This window comes from Notamacropus eugenii, chromosome 4, assembly GCF_028372415.1.
Source record: "Notamacropus eugenii isolate mMacEug1 chromosome 4, mMacEug1.pri_v2, whole genome shotgun sequence".
NCBI classification, from domain to species: domain Eukaryota; kingdom Metazoa; phylum Chordata; class Mammalia; order Diprotodontia; family Macropodidae; genus Notamacropus; species Notamacropus eugenii.
The window spans coordinates 470,849,648-470,870,102 of NC_092875.1; the positions used below are offsets into that span (position 1 = coordinate 470,849,648).

The 20,455-nt window shown below is 39.8% G+C and overlaps 1 protein-coding gene across 1 annotated transcript in view; it reads left to right on the top strand.

Moving 5' to 3' along the window:
• Window positions 1-20,455, top strand: part of PDE8B (phosphodiesterase 8B) — a 331,778-nt gene that overhangs the window by 18,803 nt on the left and 292,520 nt on the right. The gene's annotated exons all lie outside the window — the stretch shown is intronic.

The following is a 20,455-nucleotide window of genomic DNA, read 5'->3' on the forward strand; positions in this document are numbered from 1 at the left end:
GGGACTTTTCTATAGCATTGAAATCACAGGTTTCGTTTCCCACTTCCTTCTCACTGCTGTACCCCCCAAAGCTTGTGTCACTTATCTTCCATAATGGAATGACGATTACAGTCCACGTGGATTCAGTTTCTTATAGAATCCTGATGACTTTTGATTGGGAGACAATAAATAGTCAGTCACTCAGGCTTACAAGAAGGGAAGTCAGGCTGCCTGTAGACAAAAAGATTGGAGCTTGGTGTTAAAATGAGTTTATAGGAGAAATAAAAAAGAAACAAAAGGCTCAAGTACAGGTGTACCCAGGTTGCACCCTCTTCTGGATGAAATACCTGCGCATCTCCTCTTCTCAGAGCATCATTCATGGATGCCAGATGTGAATAAATCTTCAAGAATTTCTTCCAGAATTGAACCTCATATTTTAGAGAAAATATCAACTAGTAGAGACTCACTGTTCTACCCCAAAAGGGGAGCTCCAGGGGTCACATCTAAAAGTGACTCCCAGCTGCAGGGGGCTGGTCTTAGAAATTCATCACTTTGATTATTTTTAGAGACACCCCTGTCATTAGGGGACCTCACTCAGAGCCTACTTGCTGCATCAAAACGCTGTTCCAATCCAGTTTCAGTTTGCTAAATTGTCATATGATAGGCTGGTCGAACATTTGTTTTGTATGATAAGGGATTCAAGTCTGGAGAAATGAAGCATCTCAGGTGACTAAAGCAGCTGCATCTTGGGAGCAAATCTTCTTGTCTAGTACTCGCTGAAGTCGACCATCCCTCCCCATGTTCCTGTTTTTGTCATTCTTCTCTATTCCCATGGCTTCAATTAGTACCTTTATTTAGATATTACTATTGATGTCTCTAGCAATACCTACTCTTGATCTCTCCTCAGAGCTCTTCCCTTACTGTATCCCCAAACTGTCTCCCACTGACATCTCAACATGACCAAAAATGCATTCATTCTCTTCCCCATAAACCAGCCCTGTTTTTCAATAACCCTCCTTTGGTTACCCCCTCCCCTTCTGCCACCCAAGCTTGAAACCTCAGAGTGAACTTTGAATCCCTATTCTGGCTAAGGTCACCACTTTTTCCTCCATCAACCCAACTTGAATCTTGAGTCAACTTTGACTTCTCCTCTTTCCTTGTTCATATGTATCCAGGAGACCACTAGGCCTTGTCCATGTGGTCTTCATAATCTCTTTTGCATCTCTTCTTTTCATTCTCACTGCCACCATCATCCCTGCCATCTCTCAGTCCTTTGCCCTCATTTCACAAGCCTGACTCCCTGGTTCTACCTTTGTGTTCATACTCTGCTCATCTTCAACCCCGACTCATCACCAAACATATCCCTTTTTTATTTCCATGCTTACCCTGGCTCTGCTGAAAGCCATTGTAAGTAGTCATGCAGCCTTGGCATCTGGGTCCACTACTGACTAATGAGCTTCCATCGCAACTGGACCATCCCAGCTGCAGGGCAGTCTCTTCCATCTTCCCTGATTGACGTTTTCTTGCACATTTCCGGTGGCTGTTTTAATCTTCTTCCCTGTCCAAATCTGATTTTGCCTCCTGATTTACTTTTAAAAAATGAGGTTGTCTCTTATGAGCTTCCTAATTTCTTCACTCTCTGTGTCACAGCTGCCCTGCATCTTCACTCATCCTTGACTCTTTGGCTTCATGGGCTCTCTTGACAATGGATACCAGCGAGTCATGTGGGTTGTCCATTGATTATCTCTCACTCTCACTGTGTAACTGTCTCTTTCCGGTTATATATTTCTCAAGTGACAATTCTTTATGCCCTTTCTTCTGTGTAATTCCTCATATTAATATATTGTGCCCACCATACAAATGGCATAATGTGTAATGTTGAATTTTTCAAATCTTAAAGCACTATGAAAGTACCATTATCATGCTCTTGAGTCTCTCCTCATTTAAAATTGAGAATAATGACGGCACCTACTTAGCAGGGCTGTTTGCAGATCAAATGAGATAATATATGTAAAGCCCTTTATAAGCTTTAAAGTGCCATATGTCAGCTCTCATCATTGCCATCATCATTACTATCTTCTCTGACAGCTTGCTCCAGTGATCTTTCCCTCTCTCTTTCCTCCTCCCTCCTTCACTCCCTTTCTTGCTCTCTTACTCTGTCTTACCAGACAATCCTTATGTTCTGGCTCTTAATCTGGTGCATATAAACATGCTCAGGTCACCCCCTTCCTCATCTTAAAAAGAGCTTCATTTAACTCTCAAATCACCATCCTATTTCTTTCATTTATAGTCATCTGTATTTACTGCCACCAATTCTTCACGCACTCACTTCTCGGTTTCTTATATTCTCTGTCTTCTGACCCCAACTGCTTACTGAAATTACTCTCTCAAAGGTTAGCAGTGGTATAAAAAGATGCAATCTTAATAGCCATCAACAAAACACAGTTTAAAGCAAAGGGCAAAATCTTGCCCCAAAGCTTAGGTTTTCATAGGGCAGAACCCTATTTGGCACGTGACCATTGACCATGTTATTTTTTTCTCTTTTGTTTCAAGCATCTATGTCTCATCTTTCTGTATAGACTGTAAGCTCTCTATGAGCATGGGAAAATATATTATGCCTCATTTTTTATGCTCCACAGTTGTCACTATTCTAATGACATAATTCTTTGTTGTCTAAATTTGTGATTTTATTGATAGTGAGATTTTGGTGTGAAAATTCCTCTACCAACACAGATCTATATCTCATTTATAACATACTTTTAGAGAGGAGAAAATGACAAATCACTCCAGTATCTTTGCCAAGGAAACCCCATGAATAGCATTGCTGTACAGTGGTATACAGGGTCACGAAGAATCAGACATGGCTGAACATGACAATTCTTAGAGTTGCTCAGGTGTGCTTGGAATACATAGTAAATACTTAACATATACATTTGTTTAAATTAATTGAGTTGAATTTCTTATGTCCACAGAAGCTGTATTCTTAATGTAGCATAGTTGCTGGGCATGATGGTACCAGATGCTAGAGGTGAGACTGGTGGATCACTTGAGCTTGGGAGTTCTGTGATGCAGTAGGGCTAAAACTGATTTGAGATCTGCCACAAATATGGCGAACCTTTGGGAGCAGAGGACTACTGGTCTGCCTAAGGAGAGGTGCAACTGGCCCAAGCTGAGAAGGGGGTCAAAACTTTGATGGAGCAGGTCAAAGCTTCTGTGCCAGTCAGTGTTGTGACTGGGTCCATGAAAGTCATTGTGCTTCCAGCCTGGGCAAAATTGAGAGATTCAGTCTTTAATATAGCCCTCTCTCTCTCTCTCTCTCTCTCTCTATATATATATATACACGTATATATATGTGTGTGTGTATGTATATATGTATGTGTGTATATGTACAGACATATACACACATATATGAGTGTGCATACATATACACAAACATATATGAGTGTGTATACACATATGTGTTGTTGTTTATCCTTCATTCTCAAAGAGGACCATGACATCAGAGAGGTGATGCCATGACATGCAAGTAAGTTGGATTTAAGTGAGGCAGGGCTGTGCAAAAGCACCAGCCTCACTTTCTTCTCTGAAGCCATCTGGGTCCAGGGACAAGATATACATCAGGATGATTGGAGATGGCCCTGGATGCAGTGGAAAACCTTGGTCTTTTTAGCTAAGGTATTTAACAGGCCTGAGTTTGACTGAGGCAACATCTATTCAATGATTAAGGCTAGGAAAGAAATGAGGCAGAGAGTGGCCTCTTCTACCCACTCAAAAAAGAATGTGTTGTATTATTAAAAGAAACTGGGAGGCCTTTCTGGGTAAAGAAACTGAGCTTTATTAAGAAAAAACAAGGGCAGTAATCTGCAATCCACCCAGTCTGAGACCATGAGACACAAAATTCAGTTATTTATAGGTCTCTTGATTCATGTATGGGGCAACAAAGTCCTCTAGAAGCTGATTCATGTACGTTGCAAAATTTACATGTTGTAGTTCTGTGTGTCCTAACTTTGTTCTTTCCATGATGCCTGAATTAATCCTTTATACGGCGTTCTTACTTCATCAATCCTCTTTACCCTTTCAGAGGGCTTTCTTATTTCATCATTTTAATATGAAGATTATTATATTGGTATGATTACTATGGTTACATACTTAACATGTGCACACTTTACAATGATGATAATCACACTCCTAAGGTTAATTGACACAGGTATTCCCTTGAGACTACATCATAGTTACACATATCTTCACCCGGGGCTATACTCTTACTACAAATTACTTTACACAATTACTTTTAATCTTATTGAAATGACTGTAGTTAATAAATGACTATCAAAAAGCAAAGCTCTCAAGACATTAATTATTAATTTTTTCCCATTACAGCATGTGTATATATATATATATATATTTATATGATATGACATAGAGATGATATTGGATTCTCCAAAAGAATGCTGAGAAAGCTTTGAGTACAGTCCCAGCAATGCATTGTCTGCCATGTGAAGCTCAGACTAGTCACACGTACTTACCACCAGAAGATTGTCTACAAGGTCATGAATTCTTTGACTATGGCTCCCCAAGACAGAAGTGAAAAAAGATTTGAGCCTCAGTCCTGTGTGGCCTTATTCAGTTCCAAATTTATGGTGAAGAGATGGTGGAAAATAGATTTTTCTTTTGTAATGAACATGAAGATATAAAGAAGTTTCATTCAATAGATTCTTCTCAATGATATGAATGATTTTATTTCATACTGAAAGGAAATAAAAATAATTTCAGGAGGTATTTGACCATCTTACCTTACGTACTACATGAATTTAATTGTAACTTATGCGTAACACCTGCAGAAGAGGAGGAAGAAATAGGGGAGCTCTCTGAAGAACTTGCCAAGCTCCTCCAAACCAGGGATTCTGAATCTTGGGTCTGTAAGCTTGTATTTTTGTGAAGTGTTTTAACAATTCTATTTCAATATAATTGTTTCCTTTGTAATCCCATGTATTTTATTAAAAGTATTAAAAATGTTCTTCTGAGAAAGGAGTCCATGAACATCATCAGACTGCTAGATGCAAAAAAGGGTAATCGTGTGTGCTCCGAATCAAATGAACATATACTATAAACCACTGGGACTTCAATGAGAAGGTGGACATTGGGGAGGGCAACAAAAATATGTTGGAAAATATAGTTTAGAAATAAAGAATGCAAGAAGGCAAAGACTTTTTGACATTCAGATATTCATTTCTGCAATAATATGGATTAACTCTTAATATAGTGCTTTAAGTTTTGCAAAGCACTTTACAGATGTTATCTCATTTGATCCTCAAAACAACCCTTGTGAGGTAGGTTGCCATTACTATGCCCATTTTGCAGATGAGGAAACTGAGGCAGGTAAAGGGAATTGCCCAAGGTCATGAAGAGTGTTTGAAGTAGGATGTGAACTCAGGTCTTCCTGACTCCAAGTCTAACACTCTATATGCTGTTCATGAATTTTTTTTTTCAAAAAGAGAAGGAAGGAGCTGTAATTTTGAGCACCAAACAACATAACAAAAATAAAACTAATAAGACAGGAAGTGACTACCAACCTATATGGGTAGTTTATTTATAATCAGCTCTCCGTGCAGCCAGACATCATATAGACATAAATCCCTTTGGATTTATAAGTAGTTAAAACATTAATTGAATTCAAATGAAGGTGAGATGAATTGACTGCATGCTGTTTCCACTCTGACCTATTTTAAATAAGATATTAACTGAGAAAAATAAGAAATGGATAAAAGTAAAGTTCTAGAGAAGTTCAACAGAATACAGCAGTCTCTGATGAAGAGATGAAAAGATACCAGAAAACTCCTCAGCCTACTCGATGTTGATACTTGATCTTTGATCTCCCATGGATCTGTGGTAGCTGGGAGTCCTCCCTCCAGTGAAGCACCTTGCAAACCTTCTATGCCCTCATCTGATCTATGTGTACCTGTATGACTGCCATAAAGGAGGTCTTTCTTTGGTTCTCTTGATATTGGATACAGTGAAATATGTGAACTGTCCACTGGTTATGTCATTACCACTTTTTTCCCTTTCCTTCTCCCTCCCCTTCCCTTCCCTCCTCTCCTCTCCCCTCCCCTTCTCTTTTTCTTTTCCTTTCCAGTCAAATGTGTTTCCTGTGATGAGTTTTTTAGCTTTCTCCTGTGTAAGTTCTTGTTTGTAATGTATTGCCCACTTATGCCTACCATGGCCTTCTCCATTGCCCCTTAAATGTTTCTCAACTTAGTTCTTCAGAGGCTGTGACATAACATGAAGCCATTTAAACTTTTGGAAGCATGAGTTCAATTTGGCGACCTTGCCAAATGTAGAGACAAGATGATGAAAAATGACAAAGACATTAAAGAGCATGATAGAAACTAACAAGTAGTATCACCTCACAAAAAGCGGGGAAAATGGGAAGGCAGACATGTCTGCAGAAACCTAGTGTGAGATTTAACTAAACCAGATCATCCAATGAGCACTCATAGATGAAACTAAAAGAAAGGAAAGAACTAGGTATAAAGAAAGCATCCTTGATGAGAGGCATCACATGTGAATGTTTCTACTTCCTTACCCAATATGATACAAGGGGGAATGGAAATGAGATTTAATGAGATAGGATGATGAAGCTGAACCTGACTCTCTCTCTCTCTCTCTTTCGCTCTCTCTCTGGTGTGGATGGGTATATATGGTATATATGGTGTATGTATGATATGTATATGGTATACATACAGGGTACATATGTATGACACACATATGGTACATAAATATATGGTACACATATGGTGCTTATATGTGTGTGTATGCATGTATATGGTACATATGGAGGAAGCGTGGAAAATTTTACCTGTCAGATCTATGAATAAGGGAAGTCCAAACAAGAGACAGAGAACATTACAAAATGTAAAACGGATAATTTTGGTTTCATGAAATTTGCCCAGAAACCAATGCAGCCAAGATTAGAAGAAAGTAGGGAAATTGGGAAAAAGTTGATATAGCAAATTTTCAAGCATATTGAGCTCAGTTTTCAAGGACATAGAGAACTGAGTCAAATTTATGAGAACACAAGTCATTTCTCAATTTATAAATGGTCAAAGGATATGAATAGTTTTCAGAAAGGGAAATCAAAGCTATATACGTGAAAAACAATGCACTAAATCACTCTTGATTAGAGAAATTCAAATTAAAACAAGTCTGAGATACCTACCTTATATCTATCAGATTGCTCAATGACAAAAAAAGAAAATGACAGATGTTGGGGGAAATGTAGAAAAATTGGGGTACTTAATGCAGTGTTAGTGGAATTGTAAACTGATCCAATGATTCTGGAGAGCAATTTGAAACTATGACCAAAGAGCTATAAAACTGCAATACCACTACCAGGTCTGTATCCCAAAGAAATTGAAGAAAAAGGAAAAGGACCTATGTGGACAAAAATATTTACAGCAGCTCTTTTTGTGGTGACAAAGAATTGGAAATTGAGGGGAAAGCCATCAGTTGGGGGAATGGTTGAACAAGTTGTGATATATGACTGTCATGGAATACAGTTGTGTAAAAGAAATGACCAGCAGGACGGTTTCAGAAAAACCTGGAAAAACTTAAATTAACTGATGCAGGAAGAAGGGAGCAGAATCAAGAGACTGCAGATCAGTTACCTATTCTCAACAATGTAATAATCCAGGGCAGTTTTGAGGGACTTGTGATGAAAAATGTTATCTACCTCCAGAGAAAGAGCTAATGGAATCTGATGGCAGATTGAAGTGTCCTTCCTTCCTTCCTTCCTTCCTTCCTTCCTTCCTTCCTTCCTTCCTTCCTTCCTTCCTTCCTTCCTTCCTTCCTTCCTTCCTTCCTCCCCTCCCTCCCTCCCTCCCTCCCTCCCCTCCCTCCCTCTTCCTCTTTCTTTCTTTCTTTCTTTCTTTCTTTCTTTCTTTCTTTCTTTCTTTCTTTCTTTTTTCTTTCTTTCTTTCTTTCTTTCTTTCTTTTTCTTTCTTTCTTTCTTTCTTTCTTTCTTTCTTTCTTTCTTTCTTTCTTTCTTTCTTTCTTTCTTTCTTTCTTTCTTTCTTTCTTTCCTTCTTTCTTCTTCCTTCCTTCTTTCCTTCCTTCCTTCCTTCCTTCCTTCCTTCCTTCCTTCCTTCCTTCCTTCCTTCCTTCCTTCCTTCCTTCCTTCCTTCCTTCCTTCCTTTCTTTCCTTCTTCCTTTCACAATGTGTCTAATGAAGAAATAAATGTGCATGACTTCACATATGTAACCTATATCAAATTGCTTGCCTTCTCAAGGGGTGGGGGGGGGGGACTGGAGGAAAGAAGGGAGGGAATTGGAACTCAAAATTTTAAAAAAAACTAATGTTAAAAATAGTTTTTTTTTCTTTTTTTATTAAATTATTTTATTTGTTTTCAGTGTTCTACAAGCACTTACATATATCTTCAATTTTTTCCCCTCCCCTCCTCCTACTTCCCCCTTCCCTTCCCACTTCCTCCCTAAGTCAGTGTACAATCTTATATAGTTTCTACACATACATTCCTATTAAATACATTTTCACCTTAGTCATGTTGCATAGAAGAATTAAAATGAATGGGAGAAATCATACAACAAAACCAAATATAATACAAAAGAAAATGGTCTGCTTCATTCTGCAATCCAGTTCCATAGTCCTATCGGGATGTGGAAGTCATTTTGCCTCAAGAATCCATTGGGAATTTTTTAAGTCCTTGCATTACAATGAAGTATTAAGTCTACCAGAAAAATTCCTCACACACCGTGGTTGTTGCTGTGTACACAGTTCTCCTGGTTCTACTCTTTTCACTCAGAATCAGTTCATATAAGTCTTTCCAGGTCTCTCTGAAGACTTCCTGTTCATCGTTTCTCATAGCACAATAGTATTCCATTACATTCATGTACCATAACTTGTTCAGCCATTTCCCAACTGATGGCCATCCCCTTGATTTCCAGTTTTTGGTCACCAAAAAGAGAGCTGCTATAGATCTTTTTGTGCGTGTGGGACCCTTTCCCATTTCTATGATCTCTTTGGGATAGAGTCCCAGAAGCGATATTGCTGGGTCAAAGGGTAAGCCCATTTTTTTGTAGTCCTTTCGGCATAGTTCCAAATTGCTCTCCAAAATGGTTGGATCAACTCCACCAACAATGAATTAGTGTTCCAACTCTCCCACATCCTCTCCAACATTTATCATCATCCTATTCTGTCATGTTAGCCAATCTGATAGGTGTGATGTGATACCTCAGAGTTGTTCTGATTTGCATCTCCCTAATCAATAGTGATTTAGAGCATCTTTTCATATGACTATAGATAGCTTTAATTTCTTTCTCTGAAAACTACCTGTTCATATGCTTTGACCATTTATCAGTTGGGGAATGACTTATATTCTTATACATTTGACTCAATGAGGCCTTTATCACAGACACTAGTTGCAAAAATTCTTTCCCAGTTTTCTGCTTCCCTCCCAAAAATAGTTTTTACATACAGTTGGAAAAATTAAATATTTAAACATTTTTATGTGTAATTGAGAAAAATATTTTTAAAAAGATAATATTAGAAAAATGTACAGGCACATGTTTTTAATCCTTGCTATTGGGGGAAGCTCCCTCACTAATATGATAACTTGTGAGAATACAACTCAAGTATATGAAGCAAATCTCTTACCTCCTTATTTGCTATGTTGTCTGATTAAATTTTTTGTATATTCTCTGGCTGGTAAAAACAAACACCTTGATGGGGGCTCAAGAGTTATGATTTTGTGGAACTGCTGATCCAGAGAGAAACTGGGAATTGTGATAACTTTTTTAGGAGATTCTTATGCAAGAGAGTATTCTTCAGGAGGTATGTCTATATCTGTGTATTTACATGTTATATATCTTCATAAATACTTTTCAATCTTAGAGGATAATCTTGCCAATTTTTGAACTTTCCTGTTCTTATTTTTTTTAATATATTTATCTAAGTTTTCAACATTCATTTCCACAAAATTTTGAGTTTCAAATTTTCTCCCCATTTCTCCCCTCCCCTCACTCCAAAACGCTAAGCATTCTAATCACCCCAATCACCAATCTGCCCTTGCTTCTAACATCCCTCCCTTCCCTTATCCCCATCTTCTCTTTTGTCCTGTAGAGCAAGATAAATTTCTATACCCCATGACCTGTATTTCTTATTTCCTATTGTTCCAAGAACAATACTCAACAGTTGTTCCTAAAACTTTGAGTTCCAACATCTCTTCCTCCTTCCCTCCCCACCCATCCCCATTGGGAAGGCAAGCAATTCAATATAGGCCATATCTGTGTAGTTTTGCAAATGACTTCCATAATAGCCATGTTGTGTAAGACTAACTATGTTTCCCTTCATCCTATCCTGCCTCCCATTTCTTCTATTCTCTTTTTTGACCTTATCCCTCCCCAAGAGTGTTGACTTCTAATTGCTCCCTCCTCTCATTGCCCTCCCTTCCATCATTCCCCCCTCCCTGCTTATCTCCTTCTCCCCCACTTTCCTGTATTGTATGATAGGTTTTCATACCAAAATGAGTATGCATGTTACTCCTTCCTTGAGTCGAATATAATGAGAGTAAGCTTCATGTTTTTTCTCTCACCTCCCCCCTTTTTCCTTCCACTGAAAAGTCTTTTACTTGCCTCTTTTATGAGAGATAATTTGCCCTATTCCATTTCTCCCTTTCTCCTCCCAATATATTCCTCTCTTACCCCTTAATTTCATTTTTTAGATATGATCCCATCCTATTCAACTCACCCTGTACTCTCTGTCTCTCTCTCTCTCTCTCTATGTGTGTGTGTGTGTGTGTGTGTGTGTGTGTGTGTGTGTGTGTGTGTGTAATCCCACCAACTACCCAGATACTGAAAAAAGTTTCAAGAGTTACAAATACTGTCTTTTCATATAGGAATGTAAACAGTTCAACTTTAGTAAGTGCCTTGTGAATTCTCTTTCCTGTTTACCTTTTCATGCTTCTCTTGATTCTTGTGTTTGAAAGTCAAACTTTCTTTTCAGCTCTGATCTTTTCATCAAGAATGCTTGAAAGTCCTCGATTTCATTGAAAGACCATTTTTTCCCCTGAAGTATTATATTCAATTTTGTTAGGTAGGTGATTCTTGGTTTTAGTCCTAGTTCCTTTGACTTCTGGAATATTATATTTCATACCCTTCAATCCCTTAATGTAGAAGCTGCTAGATCTTATGTTACCCTGATTGTATTTCCACAGTACTCAAATTATTTCTTTCTAGCTGCTTGCAGTATTTTCTCCTTGACCTGGGAGCTCTGGAATTTGGCTATAATGTTCCTAGGAGTTTCTTTTTTTGGATTTCTTTCAGGAGGTGATTGGTGAATTCTTTCAATATTTATTTTGAGGGCAGTTTTCCTTGATAATTTCATGAAAGATATCTAGGCTCTTTTTTTATCATGGATTTCAGGTAGTCCCATAATTTTTAAATTGTCTCTTCTGGATCTATTTTCCAGGTCAGTTGTTTTTCCAATGAGATATTTCATATTATCTTCCATTTTTCATTCTTTTGGTTTTGTTTTGTGATTTCTTGGTTTCTTATAAAGTTGTTAGCCTCCATCTGTTCCATTCTAATTTTTAAAGTACTATTTTCTTCAGTGAGCTTGTGAACCTCCTTTTCCATTTGGTTAATTCTGCTTTTTAAAGCATTCTTCTCCTCATTGGCTTTTTGGACGTCATTTGCCAATTGAGTTAGCTTATTTTTCAAGGTGTTATTTTCTTCAGCATTTTTTTTGGGTCTCCTTTAGCAAGTTGTTGACCCGCTTTTCATGATTTTTTTGCATCTCCCTCATTTCTCTTCCCAATTTTTCCTCCACCTCTCTTACTTGATTTTCAAAATCCTTTTTGAGCTCTTCCATGGCCTAAGCCCATTGAATATTTATTTTGGATGTTTCAGATATAGAAGCCTTGACTTTTATGTCTTTCCCTGATGGCAAGCATTGTTCTTCCTCATCCAAAGGGATGGGAGAAGATATCTGTTCACCAAGAGAGTAAGCTTCTATAGTCTTATTTTTTCCCCCTTTTTTGGGCATTTTCCCAACCAGTTACTTGACTTTTGGGTCTTTTGTCAAGAGTAGGGTATACTCTGAGGGTCTGTAAGATCTCAGTTCCTCCAAGGTGGTACAATCAAGCATGTACACTGTTCTGGGAGCAAGCAGAAATTTTTGTGCCCAGAATCTGTGTAATAGAGTTTTGTCTTCACAACCACCTTGCCTCCAGTTCTGCCAGGCCTGAACTGGGGGCTGAGATTCAGATAAGCTGTGGGGGCAGGGATGCCATTCAGTGTGAGGTAAAGATCAGCTGCTCAAATCCCTCAGGAGTATCAGGTGGGGGCAGGGCCACTACATAGGGCTGAGGTAAGAGTCAGCTGCTCAGTGTCCCCAGGGCTTTTACTATCCAACAATTGATGGGGGCTGCTTTAGGGGCTGCTGTAGAAGCTGCTGCCTGTCCGATGTGGCCTCTGGACAGAGCTATGAGAAGACCCTTCTCCCTTCTTGGCCAGCTGAATAAACCCTCTCACTGACCTTTGGCGCCTGTGGGTTGAGGGATCTGTGAACTGCTGCTACTGCTATTGGGGATTCTGCACCTGGGGATTCCACCTCCAGGCCTTGCTGTGGCCAAGGCTGGGCTGGGCTCCACTCCTAGTCCTGTGTGACAGATGTTTCCTGTTGGCCTTTCAGGTCACCCTGGGATGGAAATCTCCTCCACTCTGTTGTTCTGTGGTTTCTGCTATGTAGATTTTGTTGAGAGTCATTCTTTACAGGTATTTTATGGGCTGTGGGGGAAGAGCTAGCAGTATGTGCGTCTTTCTATTCCACCATCTTGGCTCCACCCCTCCTGCTCTTATTTTTTAAAGAAAGTTGCATGAATGTAAACCTGTTATATCTCTTTAATTCTTAAATATATTGTATTAATATGAATGTTTTATTTATTGAAAAATTTCTTAACTTTTCAGTAAAATCTCAATTAGTACCATTTTCCAAACTTAACTACAGTAGATGGGGATGCATTTGGGAACTGAACAATAAATCCTTTAATTGAATATTGGGGGAATGGAATATACTGGTTCATTGAGTTTTGGATTAACTAAAGGATAGCAGAAAACCTTTGTGGTTGAAAATCACTCTCATGTTTTAGTTACTTTTCTTGTCATAAATAATAAAACAATGAAAGTTTGTATTCACATAATATTTAATATTCAAAATGTTTATGAAGTAAATTGTATGAGCATCCTTATCTCCATTTTATAGATGAGAAAACTGAGATGTAGAAAGAAAAAGTTACTTGCCTTATGGGTACATTGCTGATAAGCAATAAAGGGGAATAGAGCAAATCTAGAAGAATTCTTGAATTTAGAGGTAGCTTAATACATCCTAAGCCCCAAGTCATCATGCTATCTGCATTCATTATGGTACCTAGTATTTTTGGTGCAATCTTAGCCAAATTGGAGACAGACAGATAGAGACAGTGACAGACAAAGAGATCACAGTAAGTTGAAAAGAAGTCTCCACCAGTGAACTGGAGAGTTCTTCAGGGATAACAATGGGGGAATCCCCTAGAGTACCTGCTTCCAGTCATGGTTGGACTCCCTTTCCTTTTGAAGATTTGTTCTTTACCATGTTGAGCTCAGCAAGGACCTCTGTTTCTCAGGAAAAAACCTCTTGTCCTTACCCTTCACTCTGAAGTGATATTATGCTGAAGAAAGCATATTGGATTTGACTCAGAAGATCTGGGTTTAAATCTAACCTCTGCTACTTACTACCTGCATGACCTTGGACATATGACTTCAATTCTTTGGGCTTCATTTTGCTCATCTATAAAATGAGGATTTTGGACTAAATGACCTCTGAGGTTCCTTCCATCTCTACACAAATGTTCCTGTGATTCATTTCTTACTGTTTTTAAAGCTTGCCAATTTTTATGTCCTAAGGCATGGATCTCTGAACCTTCAAGGTCCCTGAACCGATTTTGTTCTCAGGATTCATGGGCATTTCACAGCCATTCATTGAGTTTCTATTTCTCCTTTCCACTTCTACTACTACCACTGACCCTAGGGATTCTAGTTCTGGTACCTACATCCCCTTTTCCATCTCATTACAGCAGGATATGAGTTAATCTACAAGCATTTACTGAGTACTGCTATACTCCAGGCACTGTGCTAAGCCCTGGGGATACAAAGGAAGGCAAAAGACAGTCCCTGCTTCCTACGAGCCCAGTCTCATGGAGAAGACAACGTGCAAACAACGATATATACAAACAAGTTGTAGACAGGATAAATTAGAGATAATCAGCAGAGGGAAGGTACTAGCATTAAGGGGAATTGGGAAAGACTTTTTGCAAAAGGTGGCATTTTAGTTGGAATTTGGAGAAAGCCAGAGAATCCCATAAATGAAGATGAGGGGGTCGAGAATTCATTTTAGGGCACATATGAAAATATCTCAGGTTGAGAGATTAAATATTTTCTCAAAGAACCACAAGGAGACAAGGCAGAAGTAAGATGCTAAAAGATGAGAAAGATAGGAAGAGGCCAGCTCATAAAGGACTTCAAAAGCCAAATGGAGGATTTTATGTTTGATCCTGGAGGCAATAGGGAGCCACTGGAGTTTATTGAGTAGGAGGATGACATAGACATGGTCAGACTTATACTTCAGGAAGATTATGTTGGTAGCTGAGTATAGAGTGGCTATTGCAATGGTCCAAGTGTGAGGTGATGAGGGTCTACTCCAGGGCAGTAGCAGAGATTAGAGGAGAAAAGAGGATGTGTATATGAGATGTTACAAAGATAGAATTCGTAGGAGTTATCCACACCTTGACTGCAGATAGGGGAGAGTGAAGGACGGCACCTAAATTGTAAGCCTAGATGACCGGGAGATTTCTAGTGTCCTCTACAAAAACATGAAAGCTAAGAAGAAGAGAGGACTTTGGGAGAAAGATACTGAGTTCAATTTTGAACATATTGAGATTAAAATGTGTATAGGATGTCCTTGGTTAGACTGTTGTGTGCCACCTATCTCTTCCTCCTTTCATATCTGCTCCTCACTCCTTGTCATTGTGGTGTTTTATTTTCCGCTTGAGAGCCTAAAAATGAATTTGGCTTCTAAAGTTGAGAGCTGGCTTCTAGATGCAAAGCAAATTTCTTGAACCATAGCTAGAAGGAAGACAGCAGAGAATTAATGCTAATACTAATTTAGAGTTTTGGTTAATGGAGGTTTACTGAGCTTGGCCGTATGAGTTACAATTTGAATTTATCTGTAATGTGGTTGTGGGATGGTGGATAGTAGTCTGGACTTAGAATTGGGCTTTTCCTGGATTCCTATTGCCTTTAGGATGGAATACAAGCTACTTATTTTGACAGTAAACAGGGGAAGGGAATACGCATATATATACATATATATACGTACATACATACGTACATATATGTATATATACACATATATATACATATGTATGTATATGTATATATGTATATGTACATCCACATCTACACACATAGATAGATAGATAGATAGATAGATAGATAGATAGATATGTGTGGGTGTGGGGGGCACCATGCTAAGTATTTTGTTAACATCTCATTTGATCCTCATCACAACCCTGTGAGGTAGGTGCTTTTATTATATTATACATTTGAGAAAATTGTAGTCAACAGAGGTTAAATGACTTGCCCAGGGTCACACAGCTAACAAGTGTCTGAGGTCATATTTGAACTCAAGTATTCTTGACCCCAGGCCCAGTCATCTGCCTAATCATCCTGTGCCACCTAGCTTCCCATTAAAACTCTTCATAATCTGACTCCACCTCACCCTTTTTTTCTTACTGTATATTATTCCCTGTCATGAACCCTACATGCAAGGCAAACTGGTCTACCTTCTACTCAAACTCAGCATTTAATCCATCTTACTTTCCTGCATAGACTGCCTCACATGCATCTAATGTCTGTCTTCACTTCAGGTACTTTTTATAAACCCTGGTTCCTTTCAAAATTTGACTCAGGTCTGCCTTCCTTTATTCCCCCTAAAAGAATTCTCTGTCTCTCTGTCTCTCTCTCGCTCTCCCTCCCTCCTTAAATAATCATCTGTAGCCCCCCACACCTTTTAAGAAAAAAACAGGTATCCCCCAGTAGAACATAAGCTCCTAATGGTGGATTTTACTTTGCTTTGTCTTTATAAATATTTGTTGGATTTGAATTGGATAGGTCTTTTCAATAGTTATCTGACTGTCAGTAAATCTGGTCTATAAAGTAATAACAATATTGGCACCATCTGCTTTTTATGGTTCTTGTGAGGAAAGTACTTTGTAAACTGTAAATCACTGACATGGGCTTGCTGAGAGAACAGGTACTGCCAAGGATACGGTTATCATTGACCATGTGTCATAGAATCTTCACTGCCTAACCCTTTGGTATATTCTACTCTAAGACCTCAGGCAGTTTTCAGTACAGCCTAATGCATAAAATTTCTTGACATAGGGGAATACAAACACAGACTCTCAGGGGAAGCCACTCAGAAATACTTTACCCCTAGCCCCAAGCTGTGCTGTTCTGCAACATAGTGGCCTCATTGGTCTGTCTTATTGGCTTGTCCAACAAAGTCACAGATTAAGGGCCAGTTTAAGAGCACTTGTCCCAAAACCTGGGTTCTCTCTGTTTTTATGAGCTGTCTGGGTATACCCTCATAGTAGGAGAGAGGTTGATGCCCTGCTTAGGGCTCTTATCAGTAGTTTCTTCTTTCTTGATCCCAAAGAATAATTTTATCCTGATTGCCTATCTGTGTTAACCATTTATGATTACCCTGGGTTGCACAGAAGGTATGAGAGTTGGGCCAGAAATCATTGGAGCCTGCAAAAATTTGTGTGTCAACACTAAGCAAAAAAATGATATCTTAAAGTTGAGGGGCCTCTGGTTTCTTATCTACAAACAATGGTTCTGTATCTGTTCCCATTTCTAGATCAGTGTTTACAGCCAGGCTTGGATACCCACTCTCACAGATAAAACTTCGTGGGCATAATGTTTCCTTATGGGAGAAACTATTAACCTGGGAACAGACATAGGAGCAAAGATGAGGTGAAAGCACTGGCTAGACTAATACTGAGCCCAGACGTTGATTTGAACTCTCTCTTGCATTGGGGTACAGTGGCTGAAGTCTTGAAGACAGAATATATTAGTTCAAATCTTGCCTCAGACGTTAGTTGTGAGATGTTGAAGGTGTCACTTAATTTCTCAGAGTATCCGAGGAAAGGGAGGAAAAGTTGGGTAGTATGATGTAGTAGAGAGGTGTCAAACATGGAGTCCATAGCACTCCTGAGTACAGACATAAGCAGATTAAAATGTAATTGGGGAATATTTAGCAAAATATTGCTAACACAATAAAGCATAGATAATATTGATATGTGGTTTTCTGAGTCAATATGTAGTCCCTAGACATACAGACCCACAGTATAGTGACTCATTTCTGTTTGAGTTTGTCACCACTAGTGTGGTAGATAAGAACCCACCTAGAGGTCCTGGGAGTCAGGAAGACTAAGATTCTGCTGCCATCACATACTTACTGGTTGCGTGACCCTGAGAAAGTCACTTCTCTTTGCCCTGAGAATCGCCTACACTGATGAAGTTGCAAGTTCTGATCAAGGAAAAAAAGCAGTGTTTAGGTAAATATTAATACTTATATTAACTGTCAGTATGGTTATAAGAAAAAATGCTTTGCAAACCTTGAAATGCTATGCAAGTATGAATTATTATTCCTTGTCAAAGTGCAACATGTAAGCCAGGTAACAAATTTTAACGATTTAATCCACCAAATTTGCCTCATTATTCTTCATGGCCTCCTTGAAGGGAATCTATTTTCTAATTTTTCAAAACAAAAGGAGTTAAGTCTGTATGTGTTCCTGGATGATTCACAGGCCCAAGGTTCAACCCTAAAAGTCTGGTCTGTGAATTCTGTTTCCCTTTGTTTGTAAGCTCTTTGAGAGCAAGAAGTATCTTTTACCTCCTTTTGTATCATCAACACTTAGCACAGTCCCTGACATACAGTAGGTGTTTAATAAATGCTATTGAGTGATTATTGGTGCCATCAAAGGAGCACCATTCAGGTACATGGAAAAGTTGGGTTTCACTAACCCATGACACCAACTGTCATGGGCAAGTCGATTAACTCCTTTGGGGCTTCAGTTTCCTTATGCATGAGGAGCATAATACTTGCACTGCTCCCTATTCCATAAGGAAAGTAGAGGACAAATGTAACATACTGCCTTTTCAAGAAGGAATTCAGTGCCAGTCACAAGCACAAAGAGTGAGGAGTCTTTTCATTTTCTGGTGTTATTAGTCACATACCATTCTTAGACAAAATAGTGCTTAAGATTAGGTAGATGGTCCGTATATGAGAGAGTTAAGGACATTCTATTACTTTGTGTTGCAATTTCCAGGCTGCTGTGGGGAGTTCCATAAAAGATAATAACTGAAGTGGGTGTAGATACAGAACTATTGATAAGCCAGAGGAATAATTAACTTCTATTAATATTATATCTGGGATTGGTATAGAGACCAAGATCTCTGTAATTTGAACTAGAATATTGTTTACTTTGGTCCTTAATGATTGTTAGGAAGTCTGACAGATAATCTCTGTCATATTTCAACAAAGGAATATTATAATTTTTCAGCCTCATCCATTTAATGTAGTAGAATAAGGGAGTTTCCATGGAATTAAGGCACTTTTGTGGATTAAATATATAAGGGATTTAAGTATATACTGGGAAATACAGTGTAGACTTCCATTCTGGTTAGAAAGATGTAACAATTTAGGGGAGGTGGGGGATAGGGAAGGGAAGGACTGAAAATCTCTGTGTAAATTTTTAAAAGAAGAAAAGTTGGGAGAGGTCTGGTAGCGTCCTGTAGTGGCAAGAATGCTGACTATGGAGTTAGCAGACGTGGTTCAACTCCTAGTTTTGCTCCTTGCTACCTGGAACGTCAAATACTTAACTTTGTCTTGTCTAAAGCCTCTGTTTCCCCATCTCATCTTATAAATGAGTTTATAAATCACATTTAGCTCTTGATTCCTTGATCCTCTCGAGATCCAAGTTCTGTCTAGCACCTTATTATTTGAATTCCGCACTTAGTATCTTTCAGAAATTATATGAGGTAGGAGAATTAAGACAGAGTCCCTGATAGTCTCAAAGGATGTCCATCAGGGTCTGGCAAGAATAAGGAGGAATAGGGCAGTGTAATGCAATGGAAAGAGTACTGAATTTGGTGTCAGATGTTTGAAGTGACCTTAGACAAATCATGACCTTTCTGGAGCTGTTTCCTCGGCTGTAAAATGACAGGTTTGGCTAGTTGACCCCGAGATCCGCCGTCTACACTGTGCCCAGTGATATACAACATGATCCTGAAGAGAGAATGCTGTAATCTACTGAGAATTCTGTGGAACGAACTCTCTTGTTGGAGGTCTCAGAGCCCCTATCTAAGTCGTGGATAAGAGAACAGATTTCACTAAGGAAGGATGGCTTTCCCAGTAATCAAGCCATGAAGCAGATGGGTAGTTCCAGTGAGGCCGCATTAAAGAAGCAATAACTGGTTTGGACTGTACATGATGTGCATCTGTAGGTGTGAAACAACTGGTTATGTCAGGGATGTGGACCCAGCTTTTAGCTTCCCTGCCCCCTCTTTTCGGGCTGACCACGGGTTTTAGAGGGAGTTGGGGTGGGGATGGATTAGGTTAGGTGAGGAAATGAAAGAAGTCTCCTGGTTATCGTTATCTGCTGAATTTACCCCCCTCCTCCAACTCGAGAGAAGGAAGGCCGTAGCTTCCTGGTACCCACAGGGCCGGCACTTGGAGAAGGGAGGGGAGGTGGCAAAGATTGCTTCCAGCTGATGAGCGCAGCTGAGTCCGGCCCTCGGGGCCGGGTGATCCATGGACTTCCTTCCCCACGGATGCGCGAGGGGTAGCGGTGGGAGGAGGGGAGTGAGCTAGGGGGCATTGGTGGGGAAGTTTGGGACTGGTTTGTTTTGTTTTGCCCTGCGCTTCCCAAGAGGCTCCCGCAAGGAAAGAGACTGGGAGCAAGGGGGTCTCAGGCAGGCAGAGGAGGTCCAGGCAGATCGGGGCGGGGTGGGGCGGGTTGTGCCAGGGGACTGGGGCGCCCGGCAGGTGCTCGGGGCGGAGATGAAGTAGGAGAGAAGGGAGGGGTACTGCGGGGGAGCCGCGGCATCTGACGGGGGGTGGGGGGAGAAGAGGCAGAGGCAGGCGTCTTGCGTGTGTGGCGGGGGCGAGGGCGAGGGGGGGGGGGTTCTATGCGTGCGTATCTGTCCCTACACGCTGGAGGCTGTCTCGCAAAGATGGTTAGGGCGCCTCTTAGTCCAGGAGGGAAAGTTAGGGTGACCGGGAACGACTGCGGAAGGCTCCGGGGAGAACCGCAGTGAGAGAGAATTGATAGACAGACGGACTGGCAGCCAGGCTGGACAG